The sequence below is a fragment of the Pan paniscus genome, chromosome X (assembly GCF_029289425.2).
Source record: "Pan paniscus chromosome X, NHGRI_mPanPan1-v2.0_pri, whole genome shotgun sequence".
Taxonomy (NCBI): domain Eukaryota; kingdom Metazoa; phylum Chordata; class Mammalia; order Primates; family Hominidae; genus Pan; species Pan paniscus.
The window spans coordinates 157,799,646-157,815,899 of NC_073272.2; positions in this window are offsets into that span (position 1 = coordinate 157,799,646).

Genomic DNA, 16,254 nt, shown 5'->3' on the forward strand with positions numbered 1-16,254 from the left:
CCATGTTTATACAGATAGGGGTGTAGATATTTCCATGTTTACACAGATAGCGGTGTAGATATGTCAATGTTCATAGAAATAGCGGTGTAGATGTTTCCATGTTTATACAGATAGCGCTGTAGATATTTCCATGTTCATAGAGATAGCGGTGAAGTTATTTCCATGTTTATACAGATTGCAGTGTAGACATTTTCATGTTTAGAGAGATAGCGGTGTAGATATTTCCCTGTTTTACAGATAACAGTGTAGATATTTCCATGATTACACACATAGATGTGTATATATTTCCCTATTTATACGGATATCAGTGTAGATATTTCCATGTTTATATAGATGGTGGTGTACATATTTCCATGTTTATACGGATTTTGGTGTAGATATTTCAATGTTTACACAGATAGCGGTGTAGTTATTTGCATGTTTATACAGATAGCTGTGTAGATATTTCCTTGTTTATACAGATGGTGGTGTAGATATTTCAATGTTCATAGAGATGGCAGTATAGATATTTGCATGTTTATACAGATGGCGGAGTAGATATTTCCGTGTTTATGGAGATGGCAGAGTGGATATTTCCATGTTTATAGAGTTAGCGGTGTAGTTATTTCCATGTTTATAGAGCTAGCGGTGTAGTTATTTCCATGTTTATGCAGATGGCTTTGTAGATATTTCCATGTTTGTACAGATAGCGGTGTAGATATGTCCAAGTTTATAGAGGTAGCGGTGTAGATATATCCATGTTTGTACAGATAGCGGTGTAGATATTTCCATGTTTATAGACGGAGATTTGTTGGTATTTCCATGTTTATAGAGAAGTCGGTGTAGACATTTCCATGTTTATAGAGATAGCGGTGTAGATATTTCCATGTTTATGCTGATAGCGGTGTAAATATTTCCATGTCTATAGAAATGGCAGTGTAGTTGCTTCCAAAGTTACACAGATAACAGTGAAGATATTTCCAATTTTATAGACATAGCATTGTATATATTTCCACGTTTATACAGATAGCGGTGTAGAAATTTCCATGTTTATAGATATGGCGCTGCAGATATTTCCATGTTTGTAGAGTTAGCGGTTGTTGATATTTGCATGTTTATAGAGATGGCGGTGTAGATACTTCCATGTTTATAGAGATAGCGGTGTAGATATTTCCTTGTTTATAGAGATAGCGCTGTAGATATTTCCATGTTTATAGAGATAGCGCTGTAGAAACTTCCATGTTTATACAGATAGCGGTATAGATATATCCGTGTTTATATAGATAGTATTGTAGATATTTCCATGTTTGTACATATAGCAGTGTAGATATTTCCATATTTATAGAGAGAGCGGTGTAGATATTTCCATGTTTATACAGATATTGGAGTAGATATTTCCATGTTTACACAGATAGCGGTGTAGATATTTCCACGTTTATACAGATAGCGGTGTAGATATTTCCATGTTTATAGAGATAGCGGTTGAGATATTTCCATGTTTATACTGATGGCTGTGTAGATATTTCAATGTTTATAGAGATGGCAGTGTAGATATTTCCATGTTTATACTGATGGCGGTGTCGATATTTCCATGTTTATGCAGATAGCGGTGTAGATATTTCCATGTTTATACAGGTAGAGGTGCAGATATTTTCATGTTTGTGCAGATGGCGGTTCAGATATTTCCAGGTTTATACAGATAGCGGTGTAGATATTCCCATGTTTATAGAGATAGCGGTGCAGATATTTCTAAGTGTATACTCATAGTGGTGTAGATATTTCCATGTTTATAGAGATAGCGGTGTAGATATTTCCATGTTTATAGAGATACCGGTGTAGATATTTCCATGTTTTTACACATAAAGGTGTAGATATTTCCATGTTTATAGAGATAGAGGTGAAGATATTTCCATGTTTATACAGATTGCAGTGTAGATATTTCTACGTTTATACACATAGAGGTGTAGATATTTCCCTGTTTATACGGATAGCAGTGTAGATATTTCCATGTTTTTAGAGATGGCGATGTAGATATTTCCATGTTTATAGAGATAGCGATGTAGATATTTTCATGTTCCTGCAGATGGTGGTGTAGATATTTCCATGTTTATAGAGATAACGATGTAGATAATACCATGTATATAGAGATAACACTGTAGATATTTCCATGTTTATAAAGATAGCGGTGTAGATATTTCCTTGTTTATAAAGATAGCGGTGTAGATATTTCCACGTTTACAAAGATAGCGTTGTAGATATTTCCATGTTTATACACATAGATGTGTATATATTTCCCTGTTTATACGGATATCAGTGTAGATATTTCCATGTTTATAGAGATGGTGGTGTAGATATTTCCATGTTTATACGGATTTTGGTGTAGATATTTCCATGTTTACACAGATAGCGGTGTAGTTATTTGCATGTTTATACAGATAGCTGTGTAGATATTTCCATGTTTATACAGATGGCGGTGTAGATATTTCAATGTTCATAGAGATGGCAGTATAGATATTTGCATGTTTATACAGATGGCGGTGTAGACATTTCCATGTTTATAGGGATAGCGGTGTAGATATTTCATAATAATATGGATAGCGGTGTAGATGTTTCCATGTTTATACAGATAGCGGTGTATATATTTCCATGTTTATACAGATGGCTCTGTAGATATTTCCATGTTTATGCAGTTTGAGGTTTAGATATTTCCATGTTTATACAGATAGCCTTGTAGATATTTCCATGTTTTTACAGGTAGCTGTGTAGAAATTTCTATGTTTCTACAGATCCTGATGTAGATATTTCCATCTTTCTACTGATGGCAGTGTAGTTATTTCCATGTTTATACAGACTGCAGTGCAGATATTTCCTTGTTTATACAGATAGTGATGTAGATATTTCCATGTTTATGCAGATGGAGGTGTAGATATTTCCATGGTTATGCAGATTGCTGTGTAGATATTTCCTTGTTTATACTGATAGTGGTGAAGGTATTTCCATGTTTATACAGACGACTCTCTGAATATTTGCATGTTTATACAGATGGCGGTGTAGATATTTCCATGTTTATAGAGATAGCCATGAAGATATTTCCATGTTTATACAGATAGCTGTGTAGATATTTCCATGTTTACAGATACAGAGGTGTAGATATTTCCATAATTGCACAGATTGTGATGTAGATATTTCCATCTTTACACAGATAGCGGTGTACATATTTCCATGTTTACACCGATAGCTGTGTGGATATTTCTATGTTTACACAGATAGCGGTGTAGATATTTCCATGTTTATACAGATAGTGGTGTAGATGTTTCCGTGTTTATGCAGATATCCGTGTAGATATTTTCATGTTTATACAGAGAGCGGTGGCGATATTTCCATGTTTATACAGACAGCGGTGTAGATATTTCCAGGTTTATACAGATAGCGGTGTAGATATTTCCATGTTTATACAGATAGCGGGGTAGATATTTCCATGTTTATACAGCGAGTGGTGTAGATATTTCCATGTTTGTACAGATGACCGTGTAGCTATTTCCATGTTTATAGAGATGACGGTGTAGATTTTACCATGTTTATACAGATAGCCATGTTGATATTTCCATGTTTATACTGATAGCGGTGTAGACATTTACATGTTTATAGAGATAGCATTGTAGATATTTCCATATTTATACAGAGAGCGTTGTTGATATTTCCATGTTTACAGAGGTAGCAGTGTAGTTATTTCCACGTTTATACAGTAAGCGGTGTAGATATTTTCAGGCTTATATAGATAGCGGTGTACATATTTCCACATTTATATGGATAGCGGGGTAGATATTTCCACGTTTAGATAGCGGTATAGATATTTCCACGTTTATAGAGATAGCAGTGTAGATATTTCCATGTTTATACAGATCGCGGTGTAGATATTTCCACGTTTATACTTATAGCAGTGTAGATATTTCCCAGTTTATAGAGAGAGCGTTGTAGAAATTTCCATGTTTATTCAGATAGCGGTGTAGATATTTCCGCATATTTGCTGATAGCGGTGTAGATATTTCCACATTTATAGAGATAGCGGTGTAGATATTTCCACGTTTACAGAGATAGCGGTGCAGATATTTCGGTGTTTACAGTGACATCGGTGTAGATATTTCCACGTTTATAGAAATAGCGCTGTAGATGTTTCCATGTTTGTAGAGACAGAGGTGTAGATATTTCCACATTTATAGAGATATCGGTGTAGATATTTCCATGTTTATAAAGACAGCATTGAAGATATTTGCATGTTTATACAGATAGCGGTGTAGATATTTCCATGTTTACAGAGACAACGTTGTAGATATTTCCATGTTTATACACATAGCGTTATAGATATTTCCATGTTTATAGAGATAGAGGTGTAGATATTTCCATGTTTATACAGATAGAGGTATAGATATTTCTTTTTTTATACAGACAGCGATGTAGATATTTCCATGTTAATACAGATAGCGGTATAGATATTTCTTTGTTTATACAGACAGCGATGTAGATATTTCCATGTTTATACAGATAGCGTTGTAGATATTTCCATGTTTATAGAGGTAGCGGTGTAGATATTTCCATGTTTATAGAGATAGCGATATAAATATTTTCATGTTTATACAGATGGCTGTGTAGATATATACATGTTTATACAGATGGCCGTGTAGATATTTCCATGTTTTTACAGATGGTGGTGTAGATATTACCATGATTATACAGACAACAGTGTATGTATTTCCATGTTTATACAATGGCGGTGTACTTATTTCCATGTTTATACAGATGGTGGTGTATATATTACCATGTTTTCAGAGATGGCGGTGTACAGATTTCCATGTTTATACAGAAGGAGGTGTAGATATTTCAATGTTTGTGCAGATGGCTGTGTAGATATTTCCTTGTTTATACATATGGCGGTGTAGATATTTCCATGTTTATAGAGAAAGCGGTGTAGATATTTCCATGTTTATACACATAGCGGTGTAGATATTTCCATGATGACACAGATAGTGGTGTAGATATTTCCATGTTTACATAGTTAACGGTGTAGTTATTTCCACCTTTACACAGATAGTTTTGTAGATATTTCCAAGTTTACATAGATAGCGGTGAAGGTATTTCCATGTTTATACAGATAGCGGTGTAGATATTTCCAAGTTTATACATGTCACGATGTTGATATTTCCATGTTTATATGGATAGCGATGTACGTATTTCCTTGTTTATACAGATGACAGTGTAGATATTTCCATGTTTATACAGATGGTGGTGTAGATATTTCCGTTTGTACAGATGACTGTGTAGATATTTCCGTGTTTATAGTGATGGCAGTGTTGATATTTCCATGTCAATACTGATGGCTGTGTAGATATTTCCATGTTTATAGAGATGGTGATTTAGATATTTCCATGTTTATACTTATGGCGGTGTAGGTATTTCCATGTTTATACAGATAGCAGTGTAGGTGTTTCCATGTTTACACAGATAGCGGTGTAGATATTTCCCTTTTTATACAGAAGGCGGTGTAGATATTTCCATGTTTATACAGATGGCGGTGTAGATAATTCCATCTTTATACAGATGGCATTGTAGTTATTTCCATGTTTATACTGATGGCGGTGTAGATATTTCTATGTTTATAGAGATAGCGGTGCAGATATGTCCATGTTTATACAGATAGCAGTGTAACTATTTGCATGTTTATACAGATATTGGTGTAGATATTTCCATGTGTATTCAGATGGTGGTGTAGATATTTCCGTTCATATACAGATGGCAGTTTAGATATTTCCATGTTTATACAGATGGCGGTGTAGTTATTTCCATGTTTATAGAGATAGCGGTGCGGCTATTTCCATGTTTATACAGATAGCGTTGTAGGAATTTGCATGTTTATAAAAATGGCAGTGTAGATAATTCCATCTTTATACAGATAGCGATGTAGATATTTCCTTGTTTATACAGATAGTAATGTAGATATTTGCATGTTTATGCAGATGGTGATGTAGATAATTCCATCTTTGTACAGATGGCAGTGTAGATATTTCCATGTTTATACAGATGGCTGTGTAGATATTTCCATGTCTATACAAATGGCGGTGTAGATATTTCCATGTATATACAGATGGCTGTGTAGATATTTCCATGTTTATACAGATGCCGGTGTAGATATTTCCATGTATATAGAGATGGCAGTGTAGATATTTCTATGTTTATATGGATGGCGGTGCAGATATTTCCATCTTTATACAAATAGTGATGAAGGTATTTCCATGTTCATACAGATGACGGTGTAGATATTTCCATTTTTGTAGAGATTGTGGTTTAGATATTTCAGTGTTTATAGAGATGGCGTTGTAGATATTTCCATGTTTAAACAGATGGCGGTGTAGGTATTTCCATGTTTATAGAGACGGCGGTGTAGTTATTTCCATGTTTATACCGATTGCGGTGTAGAGATTTCCCTGATGACACAGATAGCGGTGTAGATATTTCCATGTTTACACAGATGGTATTGTAGATTTTTCCATGTTTATACAGATAGCAGTGTTCATATTTACATGTTTATTGGGATACCGGTGTAGATATTTCCATGTTTATACAGACAGTGATGTAGATATTTCCCTATTTATACAGATGATGGTGTAGATATTTACATTTTTATAGAGATTGCAGTGTAGATATTTCCATGTTTATACAGATAGCGGTGTAGATATTTCCATGTTTATACAGATGGCCCTGCAGTTATTTCCATCTTCATACAGATGGCAGTGAACTTAACTCCATGTTTATACAGATGGCTGTGTAGACATTTCCATGTTTATACAGATGGCGTAGTAGATATTTCCATGTTTATACAGATGGCGGTGTAGATATTTCCACGTTTATAGGGATGGCGGTGTAGATATTTCCATGTTTATACAGATAGCGCGGTAGCTATTTCCATGATTACACAGATAGCGGTGTAGATATTTCCATGTTTATACAGGGAGTGTTGTGTGTATTTCCATATTTATTCAGATAGCAGTGTAGATACTTGCATGTTTATACAGATGATGCTGTAGATATTTCCATCTTTATACGGATGGCAGTGTAGATATTTCCATGTTTATACAGACGGCGGTGTAGATATTTCCATGTTTATACAGATGGCTCTGTAGATATTTCCATGTTTATATAAATGGTGGTGTACATATTTCCATGTATATACAGATGGCGGTGTACATATTTCCATGTTTATAGAGATGGCGGTGAAGATATTTCCGTATTTATACAGATTGCATTGTACATATTTCCATGTTTATGGAGATGGCAGTGTAGATATTTCTAAGTTTATACAGATAGCGAGTAAGACATTTCCATGTTTACACAGATAGCGGTGTAGATATTTCCATGTTTATACACATTCCGGTGTAGATATTTCCATGTTTATACAGATAGCGGTGTAGATATTTCCATGTTTATAAAGATGACGGTGTAGATGTTTCCATTTTAATGGAGATTGTGGTGTAGATATTTCCATGTTTATACAGATAGCGATGTAGATAATTTCATGTTTATAGAGATGGCGGTGTAGATATTTCCAAGTTTATACAGATAGCGGTGTAGATATTTGCATGTTTATACAGGTAGCGTTGCAGTTATTTCCATGTTTATACAGATGGTGTTGTAGGTATTTCCATGTTTATACAGATGGTGGTGTAGGTATTTCCATGTTTATACAGATAGCAGTGTTGATATTTCCATGTTTATGGGGATAGCGGTGTAGATATTTCCATATTTATACAGATAGCGGTGTAGGTAATTCCATGTTTATACAGATAGCGGTGTAGATATATGCATGTTTATAAAGGTGGCTGTGTAGATATTTCCATGTTTATGCAGATGGCGGTGTAGATAGTTCCATGTTTATACAGATGGCAGTGTAGATATTTCCATATTTATAGAGATGGCGGTGTAGATATTTCCATGTTTATACAGATAGACGGGTAGATATTTCCATGTTTACACAGATAGTGGTGTAGCTATTTCCATGTTTATCCAGATGGCGATGTAGATATTTCCATGTTTATACAGATGGCGGTGTAGATATTTCCACGTTTATAGAGATGATGGTGTAGATATTTCCATGTTTATACGTACAGCGGTGTAGCTATTTTCATGATTACACAGATAGCGGTGTAGATATTTCCATGTTTATACAGATGACTGTGTAGGTATTTCCATGTTTATACAGATGTCAGTATAGACACTTTCATGTTTATAGAGATAGCGGTGTAGATATTATCATGTTTATACAGATAGCGGTGTAGATATTTCCGTGTTAATACAGATAGCGGTGGAGATATTTCCATGTTTGTAGAGATAGCGCTGTAGATATTTTCATGTTCCTACAGATGGGTGTGTAGTTATTTCCATGTTTATAGATATAACGATGTAGATATTTCCATGTATATAGAGACAGCGCTGTAGATATTTCCATGCATATAGAGATAGCGGTGTAGATATTTCGTCGTTTATACAGATAGCGGTGTAGATATTTCCATGTTTATAGAGATAGCGCTGTAGATATTTCCATGTTTACAGAGATAGCGGTTTAGATACTTCTTGTTTATACAGATAGCGGTGTAGATATTTCCATGTTTATACAGATAGCGGTGTAGATATTTCCATGTTTATACACAGAGCTGTGTAGATATTTCCATGTTTATAGAGATAGCGGTGTAGATATTTCCCTGTTTATAGAGATAGCGGTGTTGATATTTCCATGTTTATACAGATAGCGCCGTTGATATTCCCATGTTTATACAGATAGCAGTGTAGATATTTCCATGTTTATAGAGACAGCGGTGTAGATGTTTCCATGTTTATAGAGACAGCGGTGTAGATATTTCCATGTTTATACAGATCGTGGTGTAGATATTTCCATCTTTCCACAGATGGCAGTGTAGATATTTCCATGTTTATACACATAGCGGTATAGATATTTCCATGTTTATGCAGTTCGTGTTGTAGATATTTCCATGTTTCTACAGATATCGGTGTAGATATTTCCATGTTTATACAGATAGCGTTGTAGATATCTCCATGTTTATACAGATTGCCATGTAGATATTTCCATGTTTACTCAGATAGCGGTGTAGACATTTCCATGTTTATAGGGATAGCGGTGTAGATATTTCCATATTTATACAGATAGCGATGTAGATGTTTTCATGTTTATACAGGTAGCAATGTCGATATTTCCATGTTTATACAGATGGATGTGTAGATATTTCCATGATTATACAGTTCGAGGTGTAGATATGTCCACGTTTATACAGATAGCCGTGTAGATGTTTCCATGTTTATACAGGTAGCGTTGTAGAAATTTCCATGTTTATACAGATCGTGGTGTAGATATTTACATCTTTCTACCGATGGCAGTGTAGATATTTCCAAGTTTATACAGATAGCAGTGTAGATAATTCCATGTTTATACAGATGGCAGTGTAGATAGTTCCATGTTTATGGAGATGGCGGTGCAGATATTTTCATGTTTATAGAGATGGCGGTATAGATATTTCCATGTTTATAGAGATAGCGGTGTAGATATTTCCATGTTTATACAGATTGCTCTGTAATTATTTCCATGTGTATACAGATGGTAGTGAAGATATTTCTATGTTTATAGAGATAGTGGTGTGGATATTTCCATGTTTATACAGATGGCTCTGTAGATATTTCTATGTGTATACAGATGGCCGTGTAGATATTTCCATGTTTACAGAGATGGAGGTGTAGATATTTCCATGTTTATACAGATGACTGTGTAGATAATTCCATGTTTATACAGATAGCGGTGTAGATATTTCAATGTTTAAAGAGATAGCGGTGTATATATTTTTATATTTATACAGATAGCGGGGTAGGTATTTCCATGTTTATACAGATGGTGGTGTAGGTATTTCCATGTTCATGGAGATGGCGGTGTAGATATTTCCATGTTTATAGGGATGGCCTTGTAGATATTTCTATGTTTATAGAGATAGCGGTGTAGATATTTGAATGTGTATAGAGATGGCAGTGTAGGTATTTCCATGTTTATAGAGATAGTGGTGTAGTTATTTCCATGTTTATGCAGATAGCGGTGTATATATTTCCATGTTAATACAGATCGCAGTGTATATATTTCCATTTTTCTACAGATGGCAGTGTAGATATTTCCATGTTCATACGGATGGCGGTGTAGATATTTCCATGTTTATACACATAGCGGTGTAGATATTTCCATGTTTATGCAGATGGCGGTGTAGATATTTGCATGATTATAAAGATGTTGGTGTACATATTTCTATGTTTATAGAGATAGCTGTGTAGGTATTTCCATGTTTATAGAGATGGATGGGTAATTTTATCCATGTTTATAGAGATAGTGGTGTAGATATCTTCGTGTTTATACAGATAGCGGTGTAGATATTTCCATGTTTATACAGATAGTCATGATGGTATTTCCATGCTTTTAGAGCTCGCGGTGTAGATATTTCCATATTTATACAGATGGGTGTGTCGATATTTCCATGTATATACACATAGCGTTGTAGATATTTCCATGTTTATACAGATGGCGGTGTAGATAGTTCCATGTTTATGGAAATGGCGGTGTAGATATTTTCATGTTTATAGAGATGACCATATAGATATATCCATGTTTATAGAGATAGCAGTGTAGATATTTCCATGTTTATACAGATGTCTCTGTAGATATTTCCATGTGTATACAGATGGCCGTGTAGATATTTCCATGTTTATAGAGATGGAGGTGTAGTTATTTCCATGTTTATACAGATGACAGTGTAGACATTTCCATGTTTATACAGATAGCAGTGTAGATTTTTCCATGTATATAGAGATAGCCGTGTACATATTTCCATGTTTATAGAGATAGCGGTGTAGATATTTCCATATTTATACAGATATTGGTGTAGATATTTCCATGTTTATACAGATAGCAGTGTAGATATTTCCATGTTTATACAGGTAGCGGTGTACATATTTCCATGTTTATAGGGATAGCGGTGTAGATATTTCCATATTTATACAGATATTGGTGTAGTTATTTCCATGTTTATACAGATGGAGGTGTAGATATTTCCAGGTTTATCCAGATGGCGGCGTAGATATTTCCATGTTTATTCAAATAGCGGTGGAGATATCTCCCTTTTTATACAGATAGTGGTGTAGATATTTCCATGTTTATACAGATTGCGGTGTATATATTTCCATGTTTATAAAGTTAGCGGTGTAGATATTTCCATATTTATACAGCTCGTGGTTTAGATATTTCCATCTTTCCACTAATGGCAGTGTAGTTATTTCCATGTTTATACAGATGGTGCTGTAGATATTTCCAGGTTTATACAGATTGCAGTGTAGATATTGCCATGTTCATGCAGACGGCGGTGTAGATATTTCCATGTTTATAGAGATGGCGGTGTAGATATTTCTCTGTTTATAGAGATAGCGGTGTAGGTTTTTCCATGTGTATAGAGATGGCCGTGTAGGTATTTCTATGTTTATAGATATAGTGGTGTAGATATTTCCATGTTTATACAGCTCGCAGTGTAGATATTTCCATCTTTATAGAGATGGCAGTGTAGATATTTCGATGTTTATAGAGATAGCGGTGTAGATATTTCCGTATTTATACAGATGGTGGTGTAGATAGTTCCATGTTTATGGAAATGTCGGTGTAGATATTTCCATCTTTGCACAGATTGTGGTGTAGATATTTCCATGTTTATTCTGGTAGCAGTGTAGATATTTCCATGTTTACACAGATTCCTCTGTAGATATTTCCATCTTTACACAGATAGCATTGTAAATATTTCCAGGTTTATAGAAATTGCGGTTTAGATATTTCCATGTTTATAGCGATGGCTGTGTAGACATTTCCATGTTTATAGAGATAGCGGTGAAGATATTTCCATATTTATACAGATCGCGTTGTACATAATTCCATGTTTATACAGATAGCGGTGTAGACATTTCCATGTTTATACAGATAGCGTTGTAGGTATTTCCATGTTTATAAAGATCATGGTGTAGATACTTCCATGTTTATGCAGATAGCGGTGTAGGTATTTCCATGTTTATACAGGTAGCGGTGTAGAAATTTCCATGTTTATACAGATATCGGTGTAGATATTTCCATCTTTCTACAGATGGCAATATATATATTTCCATGTTTATACAGATGGCGTTGTAGATATTTCCATGTTTATACAGACGGCGGTGTAGTTATTTCTGTGTTTATGCAGATGGCGGTGTAGATATTTCCACGTTTATAGAGATGGCGGTGAAGATGCTTCCATGTTTATAGAGATAGCGGTGAGGATATTTCCATGTTTATACAGATAGCGGTGTAGATATTTCCATGTTTATACAGCTCACGGTGTAGATATTTCCATCTTTATAGAGATGGCAGTGTAGATATTTCCGTGTTTGTACAGATAGTGGTGTAGATATTTCCATGTTTATACAGATGGCTGCGTAGATAGTTCCATGTTTATGGAGATGGCGGTGTAGATATATTCATGTTTATAGGGATGGCGGTGCAGATATTTCAATGTTTGTAGAGATAGCGGTGTAGGTATTTCCATGATTATAGAGATGGCGGTGTAAATATTTCCATGTTTATAGAGATAGCAGTGTAGATATTTCCATGTTTATACAGATATCGGTGTAGTTATTTCCATGTTTATACTGATAGCTGTGTAGATATTTCCATGTTTATACAGATAGTTGTGTAGATATTTCCATGTTTGTACAGATAGCGGTGTAGATATTTCCATATTTATACAGATGGCGTTGTAAATAGTTCCATGTTTATGGAGATGTCGGTGTAGATATTTTCTTGTTATAGAGATGGCAGTGTAGATATTTCCATGTTTATGGAGATGTCGGTGTAGATATTTTCATGTTTATAGAGATGGCAGTGTAGATATTTCCATGTTTAAAGAGATGGTGGTGTATATATTTCCATGTTTATACAGATGACTGGGTAGACATTTCCCTGCTTATACAGATGGCAGTGTAGATATTTCCAGGTTTATAGAGATAGTGTTGCAGATATTTTCATGTTTATACAGATAGCTTTGTAGATATTTCCATCTTTGCACAGATTGCGGAGTAGATATTTCCATGTTTACACAGAGGGCGGTGTAGATATTTCCAACTTTGCACAGATTGTGGTGTAGATATTTCCATGTTTATTCAGGTAGCGGTGTAGACATTTCCATGTTTACCCAGATAGCTCTGTAGATATTTCCATGTTTACACAGATAGCGTTGTAAATATTTCCAGGTTTATAGAAATAGTAGCTTAGATATTTCCATGTTTATAGAGATGGCGGTGTAGACATTTCCATGTTTATAGAGATAGCGGTGATGATATTTCCATATTTATACAGATAGCAGTGTAGATATTTCCATGTTTATACAGATAGCGGTGTAGGTATTTGAATGTGTATAGAGATGGCAGTGTAGGTATTTCCATGTTTATACAGGTAGCGGTGTAGAAATTTCCAAGTTTATACAGATCTCGGTGTAGATATTTCCATCTTTCTACAGATGGCAGTATATATATTTCCATGTTTATACAAATGGCATTGTAGATATTTCTGTGTTCATGCAGATGGCGGTGTAGATATTTCCAAGTTTATAGAGATGGCGGTGTAGATGCTTCCATGTTTATAGAGATAGCGGTGTAGATAATTCCATGTTTATGCAGATAGCATTGTAGATCTTTCCATGTTTATAAAGATCGTGGTGTAGATACTTCCATGTTTATGCAGATAGCGGTGTAAATATTTCCATGTTTATGCAGATAGCGGTGTAGATATTTCCATGTTTATACAGCTCACGGTGTAGATATTTCCATCTTTATAGAGATGGCAGTGTAGATATTTCCATGTTTATACAGATAGTGGTGTAGAAATTTCCATGTTTATACAGATGGCTGCGTAGATAGTTCCATGTTTATGGAGATGGCGGTGTAGATATTGTCATGTTTATAGAGACAGTAGAGCAGATATTTCCAAGTTTATATAGATGGCTGTGTAGATATTTCCATGTGTATACAGATGGCCGTGTAGATATTTTCATGTTTATGGAGATGGTGGTGTAGATATTTCCATGTTTATACAGATGACGGTGTAGATATTTCCATGTTTTTACAGATGGTGTGGTAGATATTTCAATGTTTATACAGATATCAATGTAGATATTTCCATGTTTATACAGATAGCGGTGTAGATATTTCCATGTTTAAAGAGATAGCGGTGTAGATATTTCCATATTTATACAGATAGCAGTGTAGATATTTCCATGTTTATACAGATGGTGGTGTAGTTATTTCCATGTTTATACAGATGGCGGTGTAGATATTTCCGTGTTTATACAGATGGCGGTGTAGATATTTCCAGGTTTATACCGATGGCGGTGTAGATATTTCCAGGTTTATACAGTTGGCGGTGTAGATATTTCCATGTTTATACAGATAGCGGTGGGGATATCTCCTTGTTTATACAGATCGTGGTGTAGATATTTCCATGTTTATACAGATAGCGGTGTAGTTATTTCCATGTTTATAAATTTAGCGGTGTAGATATTTCCCTGTTTATACAGATGGCGGTGTAGATATTTCCATGTTTATACAGATAGCGGTATAGATACTTCCATCTTTGCACACATTGCAGTGTAGTTATTTGCATCTTTGTACAGATTTCAGCGGAGACTTTTCCATCTTTACACAGAAAGCGGTGAAGATATTTCCATCTTTACACAGATTACGGTGTAGATATTTCCATCTTCACACAGATAGTGTTGTAGTTATTTCCATGATTGCACAGATAGCGGTGTAGACATTTCCATGTTTACACAGATAGCGGTGTAGATATTTCCATCTTTGCACAGATTGCGGTGTAGATATTTCCATCTTTATGCAGATAGCTGTTTAGATATTTCTATGTTTACACCGATAGCTCTGTAGATATTTCCATGTTTACACAGATTGCCTTGTATTTATTTCCACCTTTATACAGATAGCGGTGTAGATATTTCCAAGTTTATACACATAGCGGTGTAGACATTTCAGTTTTTACACACATGGTAGTGTAGATATTTCCATGTTTATGGAGATGGCGGTGTAGATATTTTCATGTTTATAGAGATGGCAGTGTAGATATTTCCATGTTTATAGAGATAGCGGTGTAGATATTTCCATTTTTATACCGGTAGATGTGTAGGCATTTCCATGTGTATAGAGACAGCGGTGCAGATGTTTCAATATTTATACTGATGGCAGTATAGATATTTCCATGTGTATACAGATGGCAGGGTAGATACTTCCATGTTTATAGAGATGGTGGTGTAGATATTTCCATGATTATACAGTTTACTGTGTAGACATTTCCATGTTTATACAGATGGCCGTGTAGATATTTCCACGTTTATAGAGAAAGCGGTGTAGATATATTCATGTTTATACAGATAGCAGTGGAGATATTTCCATGTTTATACAGAGAGCGGTGAAGATATTTCCATGTTTATACAGCTCGTGGTGTAGATACTTTCATCTTTAAAGAGATGGCAGTGTAGATATTTCCATGTTTATACAGATAGCAGTGTAGATATTTCCATGTATATAGAGATAGCTGTGTAGATATTTCCATGTTTATGCAGATGACACTGTAGATATTTCCATGTTTATACAGATAGTGGTGTAGGTATTTCCATGTTTATACAGATGGCAGTGTAGATAGTTCCATGTTTATGGAGATGGCGGTGTAGATATTTTCATGTTTATAGAGATGGCGGTATAGATATTTCCATGTTTATAGAGATAGCGGTGTAGATATTTCCATGTTTATACAGATTGCTCTGTAATTATTTCCATGTGTATACAGATGGTCGTGAAGATATTTCCATGTTTATAGAGATAGTGGTGTGGATATTTCCATGTTTATACAAATGGCTCTGTAGATATTTCTATGTGTATACAGATGGCCGTGTAGATATTTCCATGTTTACAGAGATGGAGGTGTAGATATTTCCATGTTTATACAGATGACTGTGTAGATATTTCCATGTTTATACAGATAGCGGTGTAGATATTTCAATGTTTAAAGAGATAGCAGTGTAGATATTTCCATATTTATACAGATAGCGGTGTAGATATTTCCATGTTTATGCAGATGGTGGTGTAGGTATTTCCATGTTC